General features: G+C 34.7%; 1 long non-coding RNA gene across 9 annotated transcripts in view; it reads right to left on the bottom strand.

Annotated features, from left to right (window-relative positions):
- Positions 1-17,425, bottom strand: part of LOC114039230 — a 123,376-nt gene that overhangs the window by 56,445 nt on the left and 49,506 nt on the right. For 8 of the 9 annotated variants that reach the window (XR_003568640.1, XR_003568642.1, XR_003568643.1 and 5 more), the window contains exons 4-5: positions 7,622-7,718; positions 553-627 (exon numbers count right to left, since the gene is read on the bottom strand). This is a non-coding gene — a long non-coding RNA (uncharacterized LOC114039230). Of the gene's footprint in view, positions 1-552; positions 628-7,621; positions 7,719-14,087; positions 14,279-17,425 lie in introns of those variants that run through there. The other variant, XR_003568637.1, reaches the window with a different exon arrangement.

The raw sequence follows: 17,425 nt of genomic DNA, 5'->3' as shown, positions 1-17,425 counted from the left end.
GAGGATGTGTGCATATATGGGGAAGGAAAAAAGACAGATTCTTCCTGTTTTTCCACCTCCTGGTGCTTACCAAGACATCTACTCTCCAGTGACATGCATAATAAAAAAAAAATTTTTAAGTGGCTATGCCACTCTTTTTAGAAAGTGAAGGAAGCATAAGACAACTATTAAACTTGTTATTAAATATTTCAATAAAATGAATAAAATAACCCCCAAATACATACATACAACTTCTCCCTTAAAGTCACTACCATTTCTATGCTTGAGGAAGTGAGGGGAAGAAGTCAAAACTATGTTAAATAATGTTCAAAGAAGAATTATCTTTCAAAATCAAGAACACTTACCACGTATTGATTTGGTCCCCCTCCCCACCTTTTTTTTAATGGTGAGTCAGTCAGCAGCTAACTTTTAAAAGGTTAAAAAGAAAAAGGAAGGCTGATAGTCTAAGGTCAAGGCTCCTTTAAGAGTATGTTTCATAAATCAGAAGTTGAAACATAATAAACCTCTTTTTACAGAAATGATAAAGGGCTGAGAAGATCACAAAATACTTACAAGAATGCTTGTTCAATTGAGGCCAACAAGTTGTTATCACATAGTACCAGTACAGCCTATGTTAACTGTTATAGCCTAGGAAAAAATAGAAAAGATTAAAAAAAAAAGCTTAATAGAAAATGGATCATTTAAAATCTTTTTTTTTATGCTCCAGTGTGATCCATATTCTTAAAGGTGTAACACAACTCTTTCTATTTTCTAGTCCTCATACATCACAGTACAATTAGCAAAAATACTAATTTTCTTTTATTACTCCAAATCACTTGTATTAAAAGTCTGAAAAAGAGTCCATATCATCTGTAAAACTAAAAGCAAATTACAAAGATATCTAAAATTTACATACTAAGGTGGAAGCTTGGCAGGAACTAGAAATTTGTCTAATAATTTGGAGAACTACAAAAAAAGGGAAAGATCTAGGCTTGAAGATAACAACATGGCAGACGTTCAGTTAACATTTTGTGTTATATCAAATAAACATGAATTAGATTATATGCTGAACACATATATAAAACATTCTGTTAAAAGATACTCATGGTCAACATATCTGAAATCCGCAAATATCTAAAAATCTACACATTATGTGGTCCTAAAGTTAAGACCTATAGCACTAGATAAAATTAAGATTTAGCTTTCAATACATGATTAAGATATTTGAGATATCGTAGATATATGAGGCAGCAACAAGAAAAAAAAATTTAAAGAACTTATAAATTAGCAAGTCAATGAGGACAAAGTTATAGTTTGATTCCTGCACAGTTCAGTCAGTTTTATTCTTTTTTAGTGCTAGACTTCTCAATATTCCTCATAAACAGCTATCCTGCAAACATATACAACAGGACAGAAAGTAGAGGCATCAGAGATTTGTTCACATCCCAAGTAGGTTATTTCATTGGGGGGGGGGGGGAGCTCTCAGTTTCCTTATCTGCAAAATGAGGGTATCAGACTAGATGATGTTTAAGGTCCCTTTTAACTCTATATCATATAATGCTGCCTTATAGCTCTTTTATAAAACAGCAATACACTGATGTAAAAATATTTTATTTTTAAAGAAAAACACCAAATAAAATGGAGAAAGTTTGGTGTTTCAAAATGTGAAGCACCTAAATAACTGATTCCACCCCCACCCCCACATTTTCACTACACTGTTTGGCACTGTCTAGGCATGGGCAAAATATACTAAAATGTCCCAAGTAACAAGAATGGCAGAGAATTTGGCCCAAGACATATTCCTGCAGGGGAAAAAAAATTATTAAAAACAATCACAACGCTTCTTCTTCAAAGTATATAAAATGACCTGCAAAATGTCAGAATTTTTATAAGTGGCTTATGGTAATGGTAGAGTACATTTAAATCTGTTTAGGCATAAAAAAAAAAGAGCTAAAGAAAGACCAAGAGAGAAGTGATTGACCTTTATTATATAGAAAAATCTTTCTTTTTAACTGGAGTAAATATGGAAACAATGCAGTTTTAAAGAATAAAAAAAAAGGACTGAATTTTATGGTAAAGATCATTAGATTTGATGCTAGAAGTAACCTCAGAGACTATCTAGTTTAATTCCCTCATTCTACAGATAAGGATAATAAAGAAAATACACATACAGCATCTTTGAATTTCCTTTAATATTTTTATTTTCCTGTTCTAGTTTTAAGGCAAGTTTTATGTGTACAAATGCAATATAATAGCCTCAAGCATTTGTGGCCAAACTTCTTATTCTTACAACTCTAGAAATACTGAGTGTATCAGAAAATATTTTTTGTATTTTTCCAAGGAACTTTCATTTGCCTTCATCTTGAAAATAATTAATGTCATATTAATGAAGAACATGAAATCACTGCAATTTTTTTGAAAAATATGCCACTTTAAATACCATGATTTTAAATTGTGTCATAAAGGAGTTGTGTAAGTACTACAAAATTTTATTTGTAATTTGTCCACAATCATTTTTTACCTTACATAAGGAATATGTAAAAGTCCCACACTTTTCAGAAACTGCATTCAATTTACTATAATAGAAATTTCTATGATTTAGTGGGGAAAATATTATGAAACTATTTGAGATATAAATGATTATTATATAAATCCCAGGTGCTATCAAATTATTAACTAATCAAGAAAGATGAAATTTTTACACCAGAAATTTAGAGAAAAGTTCTATTTAGTTATTAAAATTTAACTTGTGCTAATCCTTCAACAAACCAGTGATTACACTAGAGTGGATACTCTTTTACAAGGGCAGATTTTAAATGACTCAGACTTTTTCACACTACAATTCTTACATCTTTAGGTAAATAACTTTGTCAGATTCTAACTATTGTGCTGAAAACTTTTTTGCATTAGAAAAATTTTACCATCAATGTCAGGTATTACTAGAAAAGGAGGTTGGCTGTTTATGTTGTAATGAAGAAAAAGAGAAAGTCCTAATTTAAGTGTTGTACTTTATAGGTTGTATCAATATTGAGACAAAAAGCAGGAGTTCAAAAAATCAACTATACAGGTTTCTACTTGTAAACATATTAACTTATTCTTTTCCATTTGGCTTAACATGCTTAGTTTTCTTTAGCTGTCTTGCTTCTATGATGCCAGTACACATGCTGGCAAGTATACAAATATTGGCCACTGCTTCTGCAGTTAAGGAGATGGTAGATGAAATCAGGGAAGATGTATCAGAATTCAAAGTAAGATGCAAAGTTGGCCACTATGGCACCCAGGCTAAAAGTAGAAAAGGTTCCTATGTGATGCTATTCCCCTCTTCTCTTCTGACAGCTGGAACCTAAATTTGGGTATAAACATATATTAAATATTTTTTCTCTAAGAATTTCTTCCTAACATCAATACTTATTTCTGCTAGGTAGTTCTGAAAAGGCATAAAGAAAATTAAATGTCACACAACAAATTACACAAAGCAACTAAAGTCTTCCTGCCTTTTGTATTTAAGTGGGAAAATACTTTTACACAGAGATAGTCTGTTATATATGGTAATGAATAAGCTACCAATAGTACCACCAGTGTATAATAGTATTTTTCTTGTGAAGAATAATTTCCCCTAAGTTAGTATCATCTGTACATGCTTGTGGGTATTTGATTCCCTCTCAGGTTCTCAGCAGCTAATAGGTAGACAGCCCTCTATACCATCACTCCTGCACACTAATGTTTTTAATGTTTAGCAGTTGACAAAAAGCAGATTCCCCAGAATTTGTTCCCAGCTTCAAGAGGGCAGAAACAAAGACTAGGATGATGTGCCCATCAGCAGCTGCTTAAGCAGTGGGCTGGGGTACACTGCTATGAGCAAAGCATCTGCTCATTGAGGGGGGAAAATACGATTATATTTTTCTGAGTTTTCATTTCCTTTTAATGACATAACATGACCTTGAATTGCCAAATTTATACCCAATTACTAATTCAACTACCTAAACTCCTCCAAATTTAGCTTACAGAAGTATGAGATGAGGAACTGATGTGAACTATAATGGACAGTTTACCAAATCTTTCTGTATGAACTTAAACAAGTTCAGGTATCTCATCTATATTCACCTATAAAATATGAGACTCCCATACAAAAAGAAAAAACAGCAGGCTCCTGGCACTACAACTTCAAACTCTGATACAGAAAGAAAAAACAAACTTTGGCCTGCTCTTTCTTTTGAAAAACACACAGCTGTTTTTAAAATAAGCTTCAAAATGACACTTCTACTTTTTAATAAGATAAAAACTTAATAGATATTTATTGATATATAAGTATGAGAATTAAAGTATTACCCACATCGTTTAATAGCTACAATTGTTGCTCGTTCCGAAAGGTTACACGGTATTAGAAGAAAAATGTGCAACATTAAATTTTATTCAATCATTTACATAATTTAAAGTTGTTCTTAAGAGAATATTAAATATAATTTTGGCCAGAACTAAGCAATTTCTCTACCCCATCATTAAAAAGCAAATAATATTCAAGTTCATTACAAAAGTAATATGTGCAAAGAACATTAGAAGATAACAGTCTAACTCTGACCATGTCCCCAAGAAATTACACTCCTTATGTTTATTTTCACAGGAATCATGTATCAAAATACAAACATCCTAAAATCACATACACACAAAAAACACCAAACTAAAACAAAACTCTAGTCACCTAAAGTAAAGAAAAAATTCTACAGTAAACATCTAAATATGATTTTTAAAAATTTCTAAAAATATATTTCAAAACACTAATGCATTACCCAAACTTTAACTAGTGGATTAATCAGATGTCTCAGCAACCACATTATGAAACATGCTGTTTCTTCTCCAAACGATGATCTAGTCACAAAAAAAGCAAAACCAACTCCCAGTAATGTACACATGAATAACATATCAGAGCAGTAAACATTTTAGCTAAGCCTTGATTGTGGAAGAAATATTATTTTATAAGCACCTAAAATATTTCCAGCTTATTTTACACGAATTTTTTCTAAAAAAACAAAACCAAAATTTTCTCAAAGTATCACTTAATAATACTAATGCTTTAGGTGTTAAATTTTTAGATATTTTTCCTTTAAAAAGGATACATTATAAATATAATTTTAAAATGTTTGCCATTGAGATAAAAACAAAAACATGAGGCTAAGTGATAAAAAATAATTTAATAAATTTGCCACCAAAAGCTCCCCTGGGGGGAAAAATTACCGTTAACACTTTGAAGTTTTACAATAGATGAAACTATCTAAAATTAAAGTAACTCTGCTAATACACTACATACATAGTATTATTCATCATATGATTTATTTGTATTTCTACTTTGTTACTGAAATGCTCAGGAAAAGCAATAGTTCTGAAAATTAAAAAAATTCTAATAAAATGCAAGCATTTTGACAGGACAACAGCACTTTACAACCAGTTATGATTTTCTCTGCAAAAGCCTATATATGTTGAGAATTTTGAAAACATACGGAATACAAATGATGGAAAAAAAGTAAAGATAAATATTAGCATGAAAACAAAAATGCCACCAAAAACATTGACAAATTGCTAAATAAACTGGAAAGAAGCTTATCTAGTCAAGCAATTTCTAAACTAAAACAGCCACGATTTTATAAAATATCACCTCACCCCTTTTAAAGGGAGAAGTATATTATAAACAGCTACACTCTTCTAATGGCATTTAGTATCTATCTCCTAAGTGAGAGGTATTGTCTATTTAGTTTAAATTTTTCAGTCAGGCAAAATTGTCCACAACTAAAAAGAAAAAGAAAATACACCTGTACAGTTTTTATAGATCTAGATAAATGACTAAACTTAAGTTACTAAAATGTTAGTGACATCAGTGGTTTAAATCTGGAAAAGGCAATTCTATGGAGTAGCCCTCGAAGAACATATAGTCACTTAAATAGCAATGAACACAATTTATTTATTTACAAACACTGGGCAAAAGTGAACATTTCCTCTAATTGTTACATTTGATACAGCAGTCACTCAGAGGTTCTAAAAATTTTAAATTTAAAAGTGATGTATTAAATCTGGTTGATTCTAAATATTTAGATAACTATATAAAATTTCACCTTTCTTTTAGATGCTTTTAACTGATAAAATTGACAATATTTATCTGCCTTAAGTTAATCATTTGGGAAAATAAATAAAAAATACAATCAGCAAGTTACACCTATACATTTCTAGCAAATAAAAAAAAATCTAAGCATGGGATGCTAATGCTTAATTATGTTTTATAATTGCATGGGGGAAGGTGAGGAGAAAGAGAAAAATTACTAATCCTTATCCTAACTGTACTCTAATCAAAGACACAACATATTTATTTTAATAGTCAAACATTTTGTATAGCCCATGTGTTTACTACTACAAGTTTAAATTAAAAAAAAATTGTGATTTAGTCATAAAAGTACCTTTACAATATGTTTATAATGATTTCATTCACTCCAAAGGTTAAAAGATTGATTTTCCTCGACTTAAGAGACTAATATATTGGAATAGAGATTAACACTTAACGGGAAAAAAAACACAAAAACCTTATGAACACTAAAAATCAAACTTATATTTTTTGTTCTGTTTAAAAATGTCAAACATAAGTTTTGTAAGAACAAATTATACTTCAGTTATCTTAAAATTCAAATTATACCATTTATAAAAAATTGATATAAAGAACCTTCTGGTAAGGAATATAAAAAAAAATTTAAGATGACATTATTTGAAAATGTTACTACTTTTGATAATATTTTAACTGTACTGTTTAGTATGTTTAAATTAAGAGACTAAAAGTTCCTATTTTGAAAACCCTTGTCATTAGCTTAAATTTCCAAATGTCCCAGACCAAAATGAAAAGATTCCAGAAAAATATAAATTGTTATTTAAAAGTTCATTATTAAATCATTTGCCACAAAATTAAAGGCATTAAAAGGCATGCTATTCTAAGATTTAGCACATAAAATTAGCATTTGTTACAATTTGTGATTTGAGCAATTTAAACATTTTGCTCCATGTAAGACTATTGTTGCTTAAATGAAAGTGAGGTTTTCAGTTTCAACCAAACTGGCATTCTTGTCTAGACTGACTTAATATTAATTTCATACTCATTTCTTTTCTTTTAACATTATTCTGTTAATTACACCAATGAATATTTCTTGAAAATTAATTTTGCAAGCTATCTAGAACCCACTTTTCAAAACTATCCAAATGTTAATTCCTTTCAACAAAAATCTACTGTAAACCACAAAATGACTTATTTACAAAAGAATAAATCCAAACAAACGAAAAACCACTTTAATTACGCATACTTCCCCCTTCTCACTCCCATTAAAATTTCAGTTGGAGAAACTATCCATAAGAGAATCACTTTGTGGTAAATTTCTTGTAATTCCAAAAACTGCTTACAAACTCAGTTTTCTTACACATAACTTGACTCCTCACAGAGTTTTTTTTAATGGAGAGGCTGATTTAAAATTTTCTTCACAAATGAAAAGTTAGTCTGCTTAATTTTACTAAAATCCTAAACTACATCAACAATTCAATCATATATCAAAAGCGAAACACAAAAATTTGAGCTCTTAAATATGAAACCACAGAAGTAATAAATTCATTAATCTACCTTAATCTCCCATCTCTTTTCACGTAGAACACAGGGGTTTTCAATCACAGAAGTTAAGTTGTTCTCCAGAATCAGTTCTCTATAGAAAGGTCAAAACCTGCAATAAAAATGTCATGTATTATAGCTCGAAGACACTCAACAGATTTCCGACACCCACAGTTCTGTAGCTGATCCTTAAACATAGATGTAAGGTCATCAAAATGACCCTCACCTTGCTTATGTTCAGGGGAAGTCCTAATGTGAAAAATACTGCTCTTTTTAAAGACTGGCTGATTAGAAACACCTGTGATATGCTTCTTTATCATCAGAAGCCTCTTCAAATCAGATTAATGTTTCTGCTTTCATTTCTTTCTACAACATTCATTTCAGAAAGTAGGAAGAGTGGGGAAAGATAGGAGGAATCTGTAATAACTATTGTATTGCTAATTAGGTAGGGTACTTCCACACCTCTAAAAGAGTTGTGATTTTGGATAATTGGAATTACTACCCAAGACTTGTTACTCTTGAAAATGTTATTTTACATTTTTAAAAAAGTTTCATAATTTTAGAGTGGCTAACTACTCTTCCTAAAATACACCGCACCTTAAATTGCCAAAAAGATGGTGGTGTATTTGGGACAAATTGTTTAACCAACCTTATCACCAAATTATTAACTTTTTAAATAATGATACAAATATAAATGAATTTATCCAAAGAAGCATTTATTATGTAATCTACTATAATAGTCTTTAATAACCAATTTTGAAATAAAGTTTAGATTACAGAAAACATGAAGGGAAGACCATAGTATGAGTCCATTCAATCAAAACTTATGCAAAAAAGATACTCTTACTTACAAGCAAGAAACAGATCTGAAACGATTATTTGGCCAAATCATTTTGGTTGTCTCATGCTAAGAAAGATGTGACCAAATGTACACTTCCCATTTAACATTTATTGTTTAGCTTTCTGATGTTCCAATGATAACAGATTTTAAATGCTATTTTTTATATCATCAAAGAATGATGGCAAATATTTAACTAAAGTGAACTTTATTACTTGAAATTTTCCATTTTCTCTTAAAAAATTTCAAACCATCTTTATTTCTCAAAATTTTTTAAACCTTCCTTCAAATGCAACACTTGTCCAAAAGCAAATCTAAAAGTATTCCTTCAACATGCAAAATCCTCCAAAGACCAACTAAAATATTTCTACCTATTTAACTTTTATCCATATGTATGTATACACTTCAATACATTTTCTTAAGTGAGTTTAAAATTATATAAGGGATGCTATTTTAAAGCAGAATCCAAGAAAAAATGTTAGATCGTTAAATTAAACAATATTATATTGACAAGGGTAATGAAAGTAAATTAAGCACATTATAAACCACATATTAATGTCATATGTATAGGGTAAGGAGAAAAGGTGGAGAAGGAATTCTAAAACATAAGGAATCAAATTTCAAATGTGGTACAAGAATATTGTGTAATTTCACATTCTGTTAAGAAATCATACATTATTTTGTTAAGAAAACATTCTTAAATAACTTCTCATTGTTAAGAAAATACTTTCACAAATACAAGTACATAGTTAAAGTTTTCTGTTTAATTTTTATTTCTACTGGAAAGACTTTATTTCTGGATGATATTTTGGGATTTGCTTCTGAACAAATGCAGCAGTAATAGGGGAAATTAAAAATTTGAGCAACTTTCTTTCTGATAGCACAAATAAATATTTTCTCTGTTTCTTAGTACATTAAACATCTTGAAGCGTTACGAAAAATATTAGAATAGAATTCAGACCTTTTTTACTAGACATATTTGAAGCCTGTAAATTCAAATAACTGATTTGTTTCAAAAGGTTGATGTTATTTTAGATATTAAAGCAACTTAATGAGGGTCATATCAATTTCCCTCATTATTAGGAAACATGGTGATTGAAAAATAAAAATCCTCAGAGATAAATACAATAAATCAGACTGATACGAATGTGCATGAATATGATTAATATTGATGACCTAGCATTACTGTGCTACTTCTTTAAAATAAAAACTAATTATAAATGGACTTAATAAACTACAATTAAATAGAAATATTGCTTGAAAATTCAAAATTCAAATACTTAGTACCTGAATAAAAGCATAGGTTTGCTTTGGAACTCCTTTAGTCCTAAAAGATTGGGGTAGGGGAGGAATGTCAGGGGAGGCATTTATTGAAGAAATAAAATAAAAATCTATACCATAATTACTTCTAAAAACCACAGATCCATCAAATCTCTAATAAGACATGGTTATCTAACATCCTTCTTCCAGTAAAATCAGACAAAGTCATATTATTCTTTCTAGAAAGGGTTAAACAAATCAATACATGTGTGGATTTAAGCTCCATTAAACAAAGACAGAAGTCTTGACACAAGGGCCAATTTCAAGTAACACAACTTAAAACAGTTGGACAAATAAAGTGACAAAATTTTGTTAACTCATGTTCCTTAATTTAAAAAAAAGTAAAGAAAAAAAGCAAATTGGCGATTTAATTTGGATTTGCTTATAAACTACTGAATGCAAAAATAAAGAAAGTTGACACTAGATCTTTTATCACATTCTTCCTTTCGGTAAATATAATTATTCTACAATAACTTCTTTCTGTAGGTTACATTTTATTATGACTGAAGTCACTACAATAGAAAACTCTAAACAAAAGGCTTCACAACTCCCTAAAAGGAGGCAGTTAAAAATATAACAAAAGGAAAAAGTTTGAAAACGAAGTGTTTTTGGTTCTTCCACTGGTTGTGGTATTGATTATTTAAAAAATCAATTACTAAGGTGACTGGAAAAATATGCAATGTTGTACTACAGAAGTCTACATACATAAAATGTTAGTATCCTAGCAAAAGAAAAGAATTACATTTTCTTCCAATGAAAAATTAATTTCATTTTAGATCTTGCATAACTTTGGGGTTTTTTTTCTTATGGGGGAGGGGTGAATTTTTTGTATGCCCACTGCTTAGCACAGTACCTGGCAAATAGTAGGCACTTAATCAATGCATGTTGCTTGACTGAATGGTTAAACTAAAAATACACATTTATAAATAAAAATATTTTAATAATTATACTTATATATATTCTGGTAACCCACACGATACTAGCCAAGTACCCTAATAACTTACTACAAGTAAACAGGACACTAAATAAAAAGTAAAACCACTCTATTATCACAGTATATAATAACCACTATTATTGGCAGAGTACTAGTGTTCACGTATACTAATAAATAAAATACTGTTCTGTATAGAAATAAAGGCGTATAAGTACATATTTCTAATTTACACCTGTTGGAATATATGTCTACTTATCACAAAAACCAAGTAAAGTTTCACTGTTACTAGAAATCACATTAAAGAAGTCATTAAAATCTGGTTATTTTTATTATCATTATCAATTAACACCCATTCATATGTAGAGTTCAAAATGATGTATTTGATGCATCTAGAATTCATGAAATTATCACCTTTTTCACATAAAGAATTTCTAAACACAAAATAAATTTAAAATAATGGCACTTTATATATTTAATACTTAAATTTGACCAGTATTATTAGATCCAACAATTTCCTACCTTCTGAAAACCCTAACAGCTTTAAAGAAAATGAAAAGTAAAAAAACAAAATTATGACCCACATCCAATTCTAGTAAGTGATAATTTAATACTTTCATTCCCTAAAAATTTTTTGAAGGTCATCCCTCTCCTTTAATGATATATCCTTGAAACTCTCCAACTTAGAAATGAAAAACATACAAGATTCTGTTTATAAGCAATGCTATTAGTCTGATCACAAGATAGTTTCAATTTATCAATATGGGTGTCATAAAAAAGTATGTCTCTTTAAAATATTTTATTTAAAAATTACTTGAATGTTTCTAAGAACTTATCCTTTACCTAATGTGAGAATTTAAGAACAAAACGAAAATGTCACACTATATGAATTAAAATATGAAGAAAATCTACCTAGGAAATACAAAAAAATTATCTGTACAGCATCTACAGTCACCTGGTTTATCAGCGCTTACTACTTTTCTTTGAAAACCACACCCACCTTTCTTTTATCCTGCCCAACTGAAATGAGAATGACAATTTCAGAAATAAATCGGAAAACAATCTACTTCTAATAGTATTTAAACAAACACAAGTTACTAAAAAATAAAATTACAGAAGGGACAGGGCCATTTCTTGGTAGTAAATTCACCAAAAATATGAAATAAGATGTACACATATGCCTAATGTTTACCTATTTTGTGATCTAAAGTATGAAGCAGCACAAATTTATTGAAAATTAATGGCAGACTGACCAAACCTTGTGTTTAATGATATTTTTTATAAAATATCTTTACGAAAGTTTTGTTTCCCACTCAGGAAAACCAGTAGGAAAAGCTTTTCAGTTTAAAATTAGGTTAAAATACATGTGTAAATATATATGTGAATATATATGAAAAAATTTGTGTATTCAACTCACACAAATAGAATGTTTTTCTCTCAAAAGAAAAAAAGACCTAAATAAAAATAAAAGTAAATAAAGTCTAAATTTAACAGGTAATTTTAAAAAATGCCTATTTCCTTCATTAACCAATGAAAACTAAGGTTTCAAAATAATAGTCTTAAATGTGTTGCCTTAGATCAATATTTTGTAAAGTCAGTCTCTACTGTTTTAAAATCACAAACTTTAGATAACTGGAAAATCTTTTTAAAAACGATTTTAAACTTAATCACTATTTTTCGCTGGTCACCTTCCATGAATTAGTTATTTCCAAGTTACAGGAGTCCTAAGTAAAATTTACAGGTTCTCAACATTAATTAGCCCAGGGACCAGGGGAAATCGAAAATACCACCATCCAGTTCAACCTTCAAACTCCCGAACCGCTTCTTGCCAGCCAATCAGGGGGGCAAGAGACAGATCTACCCTCCAGTCCCGTGTTTTTTGGGTCCAATACTACACAAAATTTGAAAATCATCAGGCCACTTTTCCCCTACATTTCTTCTTTTGAAAAGGCCAATTAGCAAAGCCGATCCAGTCCATCCCGGCGGGCCCCCCCTTCCCCCCCCCCCCCCCCCCCCCCCCATCCAGATAGTAATTCCGGAATAAACCCAAAATTTAGTCCAGTCCCCAGCTAACAGTGCGTGAATTGTGTTCGCCGTGCATCATTATTCCCCTGGTGAACAACCCAATAACTGAAGCAAAAACCATCTTCCCAGGGCGAGCGCCCCACATGCCAAGTACTCGACAGAGAGGGGTTCATCGGGCGATTTAGAGGAAAGGGGGAGCTAAATCTAGAACACGTATCTTCACTAAAAGAATTTTGCAAGGTACATTACACATAAAGCATTACATAAATGAAGTTAAAGCAATCACCACGGTCATTCGTGAGCTGTTGAGCAAAAAGATCCTGAAGATTTTCAACCTATAGCGATTAAGCCAACGACAAGTAACACTTCCTTACCCCACGGAGACAGGCGCGCTCTCTAAAAGAGATGGAGGTGGATAAATCATCCAATAGTCCAAGGGAAGACTTTTCGGGGGGGGGGGGGACGCTTGGCAAATCGCCTTTTCCGACTGCGACGTGTCTGAGAAACAGAAGTAAACTAGGTCCGCAGAGAAAGGAGGGAGCTGCACCTCTGAAGCCTCACCCCACCACGATAACAAAACCAAACCCGACAAACCGCAGGAGAGAACAAGAGACCAGAGCAGCGGTGCCACCTCCGAACCCCCGGCCCCCCCGGGGAGAAATTAGGCGCCGTTACAAGTCCCCTCGCTGCCAGCAACCCGAACTGGGCCGGGGGGCAGCGGCTGCAGGGCGTCCAGCCCTCCCTGCGGGACGTCCGGAGCCAGGCTCGCGAGGAAGACCAACTATCTACCTGGGCAGCGGGCAGCCAACTCCGCACACTGCCCAGTCTCCGGACACCGGTTGCTTAGGCTCTTGAATTTCCCTCCCTCCCCTCCAAGTTTCCTGTCTCGAGGAAGAGTCCGTCAGAGGAGCGGGAGAAGGGCGCGGGGCACCCAGCTCCTGGAAACTCAGAAATGCGTGGTCCCGGCGAGCGCGCGGCGGGAGAAGCGCAAGGGACAGCTCGCCAGACGCTGTCAAGGAGCGCGGCCGCCAGGACCCGCAGCCCCCCGCCCTGCCTTCCCCTCCCCTTGGCTCTCGCGGAGGAGCAGGGATGACAGATCCCGTGGCGGCCTCGGCGCGACCGCCGCGGCTCAGCCGGTCCCGCTCAAACTAAGCTCCCCTCCCCCACCTCCACTTCTCCTTCTCCCGCCACATCCCACCGGCCGCCGCCCAATCCCTCCCGCCCGGGTTAGCCCCTGTCCTCCGCCTGGGGGAATTTTCCTGTCCTGGGAGAGGGCGGATTCTGCGCCCTTTCCCCAGAGCCCCCTCCCCCTCTGCCGCCGCTGCCGCCTCCCTGGTGGCGTTCCACAGTCTCCTCAGCTTCCTTACCGATGGCGCTGGCCCCAAAGAAGCTCCCCGAACCGCGTCCATCTACAGGAAATTTTTTTGGATTTTTTGGTGATTTTTCACAGGTTCTCCATAGGACTCTCCACCCGGACCAGAATGACCAGTCTCTCCCGCTGAATTGATGCGATCAGGCATCACTCGAAAATGGCGCCGAAAGCGCAGGGGCTCCTCATTCAAATTCGTTAGAGCCAACCCCGCCGCCCCAGGGCATGCCGGGAACGCGGGCGGCTACTACTGTCAATACCTCTCCCCTCATCCCTCCCCCCTCCACTTTGCAACAACTTTTGCACATGCGCAAAACCCCACCCAACGCTCCACCCCCTCCCTCGAGTCTTTCACACATGCGCATCAAACTCTTCGAGCCCCGCGTCCCCCACTTCAACATCCTTTAGTTGCTGTGATGGCGCATGCGTCCTCCCTCACGCCTCTCAGCCGCAGAGATCTAGCCAACTGCTGCAGCAACGCAGCAACCGTCTGTCGGTAGTTTGCCGTTTAATGAACTGATCGAAGTAAACAAGTGTGGTTTTGGATAAACGTAAAAGAAAACGGTGGGCAACCGACCCTTTAGAAACACTCCGAACAAAAAGAATGCTTGTGAGACTGTGTGTATTTACCCATGAGATGAGTGTGTTTCTGTATGAGCACATCGTCAGTCTCTGCGCTGCAGCCGGCGCAGACGCGTGCTGCCCGAAGCCACAGTACAAGCGGGTATTAGTGGCATCTCTAGATACTACTGAGGGAGTTTGGAAGGAATGGTTTTTGAGGATCAACTGACTCTTTCCCTCTAGGCTGCCTGTGTGTACGACCCATTGTTCAAGAGAGATTGCTTGCACAAATCCCTTCCTCTTTAATTACTACTATTGACTACACCAATAAAAGTCTCAATGCAGTCCTTGGTAAGCTGAATTATCAGCACTCAGAACAGAACTAAGATTTAGGCGTATGGTGGGGTATACAGGCCCACTTTTATTTTCCTAGTTTCTGTTCGTTACTTGAAGTTATGTGGGTATCATGTTACAGTGGAAAGCTCACTGGCTCTGGGTGACTTGGGTGGCTCCAACACTTATTACCCGTGGGTAACCGTGGGCAGGTCGCTTAACCTCCCTAAGTCTCAGTTTCTACATCTGTAGATGAGAGAGTTTGACCAGTTGACAACTGAGAGCCCTTCCTGCTCTATGTCTACAATCCTATGATTAGGTCATCCAGCTTTTAAAAAAAAGGTCCTCAGGTTTTTCTGGCCAGTTATTTGCCAAGTAAAGTGATCCCTTTTCACTCGTCCATTCCCCTGTGTCCGCTAAATCATAGATTTTGTGCTGGAAAGACGGTCACAGGCCATCTAATTCAACTTGCTCGATTTTCATTTGGTTATTTTTTCTGTCTGTCTCCTTCCTGAGATTTTAAAGTTGCTCCTGACCTAAGCTTAATGTTACACATTTCTTTCCCACACTATGCTGTTTCTGATCTGGGCACACCATCATCCTTCTAGTGACTACCCTATAAGGTCAGTCAACTCTTCAACTCTTCACTTTCCCTCTCCCCCTCTATCCAATTAGTTTTGAGTCTTGATTCTGTCTCCACATCTCCTGTGCATCCCCTTCTCTCTACTTCACATCCCCTACCTCACTTCAGGTTCTCATCATCTTTCCATGCATTATTGCCATGTCCTCCTATTCTCTGTTTCCAGTCTAAACCCGTCTCCAAATCTATGCTTTGCTAAACAAATATGTCTTAAGATAGAGGTTTGAATATATTCCCCTGTTCAAAAATCTCAAATGGCTCCTTATTTCTTCAAGGATATACCAATTCCTCAACCTTGTATTAAAACCTCCCATAATTGCTCTCATCTATCTTTCTGGACTTATTTCACATTATGCCCCTTTACAAGTTCTACATGTTGGCTACCTGGCTTACTAGCTGTTTCCAGAAACTTGACATGCCATTTTCTACCAACCTATCTTTGCACAACTGCCCTCGAGGCTTGAATGCATTTCTTCCTCACCTTGGTCTCTTACAATCCCCAGATTCATTCAAGTTCACCTGCCACCTCCAAGGAGAAGCCTTTCCTCATTCTTACTAGTTGTTAGTACAGGCTTCTTTCTGAAATTACTTTGTGGACAGCCAATACACATTTTTAAAGTGCCTGCTATGCACCGGGCACTGTGCTTAAGTACTGAGGATACAAAAAACAGAAAGAGAAATAAAGTCATAGCCTTCAGGAACTGAACAACCTAGTGGGTTGTGTATTTATTTAGCTGTGTAGTTATATACTCAGGCAGAATATTAAGTTTCTTGAAGGAAACAACTGTCTTTTTGAGAGTGCCCCTCAAATAGGAAGCACTTAAATGTTTACTGAACTGAATTTTTATTTTATCCACTAGCTTCTATTAAATTCCTACCTCTCCCTGTGCTAGGTTCTTGAAGACTTTCTAATGGAACACATACTCTGGGGAAGGTCCTATCAAGCTGAGAAAGGCTCTGGTCCTGGCTCTGTGAAGGGGACATTGTGCCTGTTCAAAGACTAGCATAACTAAGTTTATAGAGTCATCAGGATGATGAATTCTTTGGTCACAATAACTCTTAATAGAGTAGGGGTTCTTAATCTTTTCTGTATCATGGATCCTGTTCATAATCTGATGAAGCCTGTAGACCCCTTTTCAGAATTCTAAATTAATTGAAGGAAATGCCAAATTTCAGTTAGAGGTTAATGAAAATAAAGATTAATTTTTTTTTTCTGTCCAGGTTCAGGGGACTTGATGAAATGTGTTCATTGACTTAGGGGGCCTATGGAATCCCTATAGGAGAGTGTGTACCCACACAAAAGAAATTCTGGATCCTTTGGAATACTAAAATATCTTTCACAGTGATACCAGGATGTTCTGAAAACTGCTAAATTCACTGCCAGTAAGTTACTAGTATTCCAACTTGTAAGACAGATGCTTAGGTCAATAAGCTCTCTAAAAAGACATCAATCTTTAAAATTATTTGCCAAAGGTGGGTTTTATTTTACTACCTATATCAGAGTATCTTTGCCAAGAAAATCCCAAATGGAGTCACAAAGAGTCAGAAATAACTGAACAACAATATATCAGAGTAGAGCATATTGTTTATACTTTATAAAGTGGTAAAAATCCTAAGGAGGGCTAGTATACTTTTGGTACTTATTTGTAAAACTAGGGCTTAATCACTGAATTTCATATTCTTAACAGTCTCATCGAAGAACCTTTGACCTGGTGACTTTAAGATCTGTTCTGTGATACAGTTTGAGTGTTAACTGATTCAATTTATTTGAAGGTGTGTGCAGTGTAAAGTACAGAAGTGAA

This window comes from Vombatus ursinus, unplaced genomic scaffold (genome assembly GCF_900497805.2).
Source record: "Vombatus ursinus unplaced genomic scaffold, bare-nosed wombat genome assembly UNPS02011700.1, whole genome shotgun sequence".
Lineage (NCBI taxonomy): Eukaryota > Metazoa > Chordata > Mammalia > Diprotodontia > Vombatidae > Vombatus > Vombatus ursinus.
The sequence above is the reverse complement of the archived record's forward strand: the minus strand, read 5'-3'. Positions and strand labels throughout refer to the sequence as shown.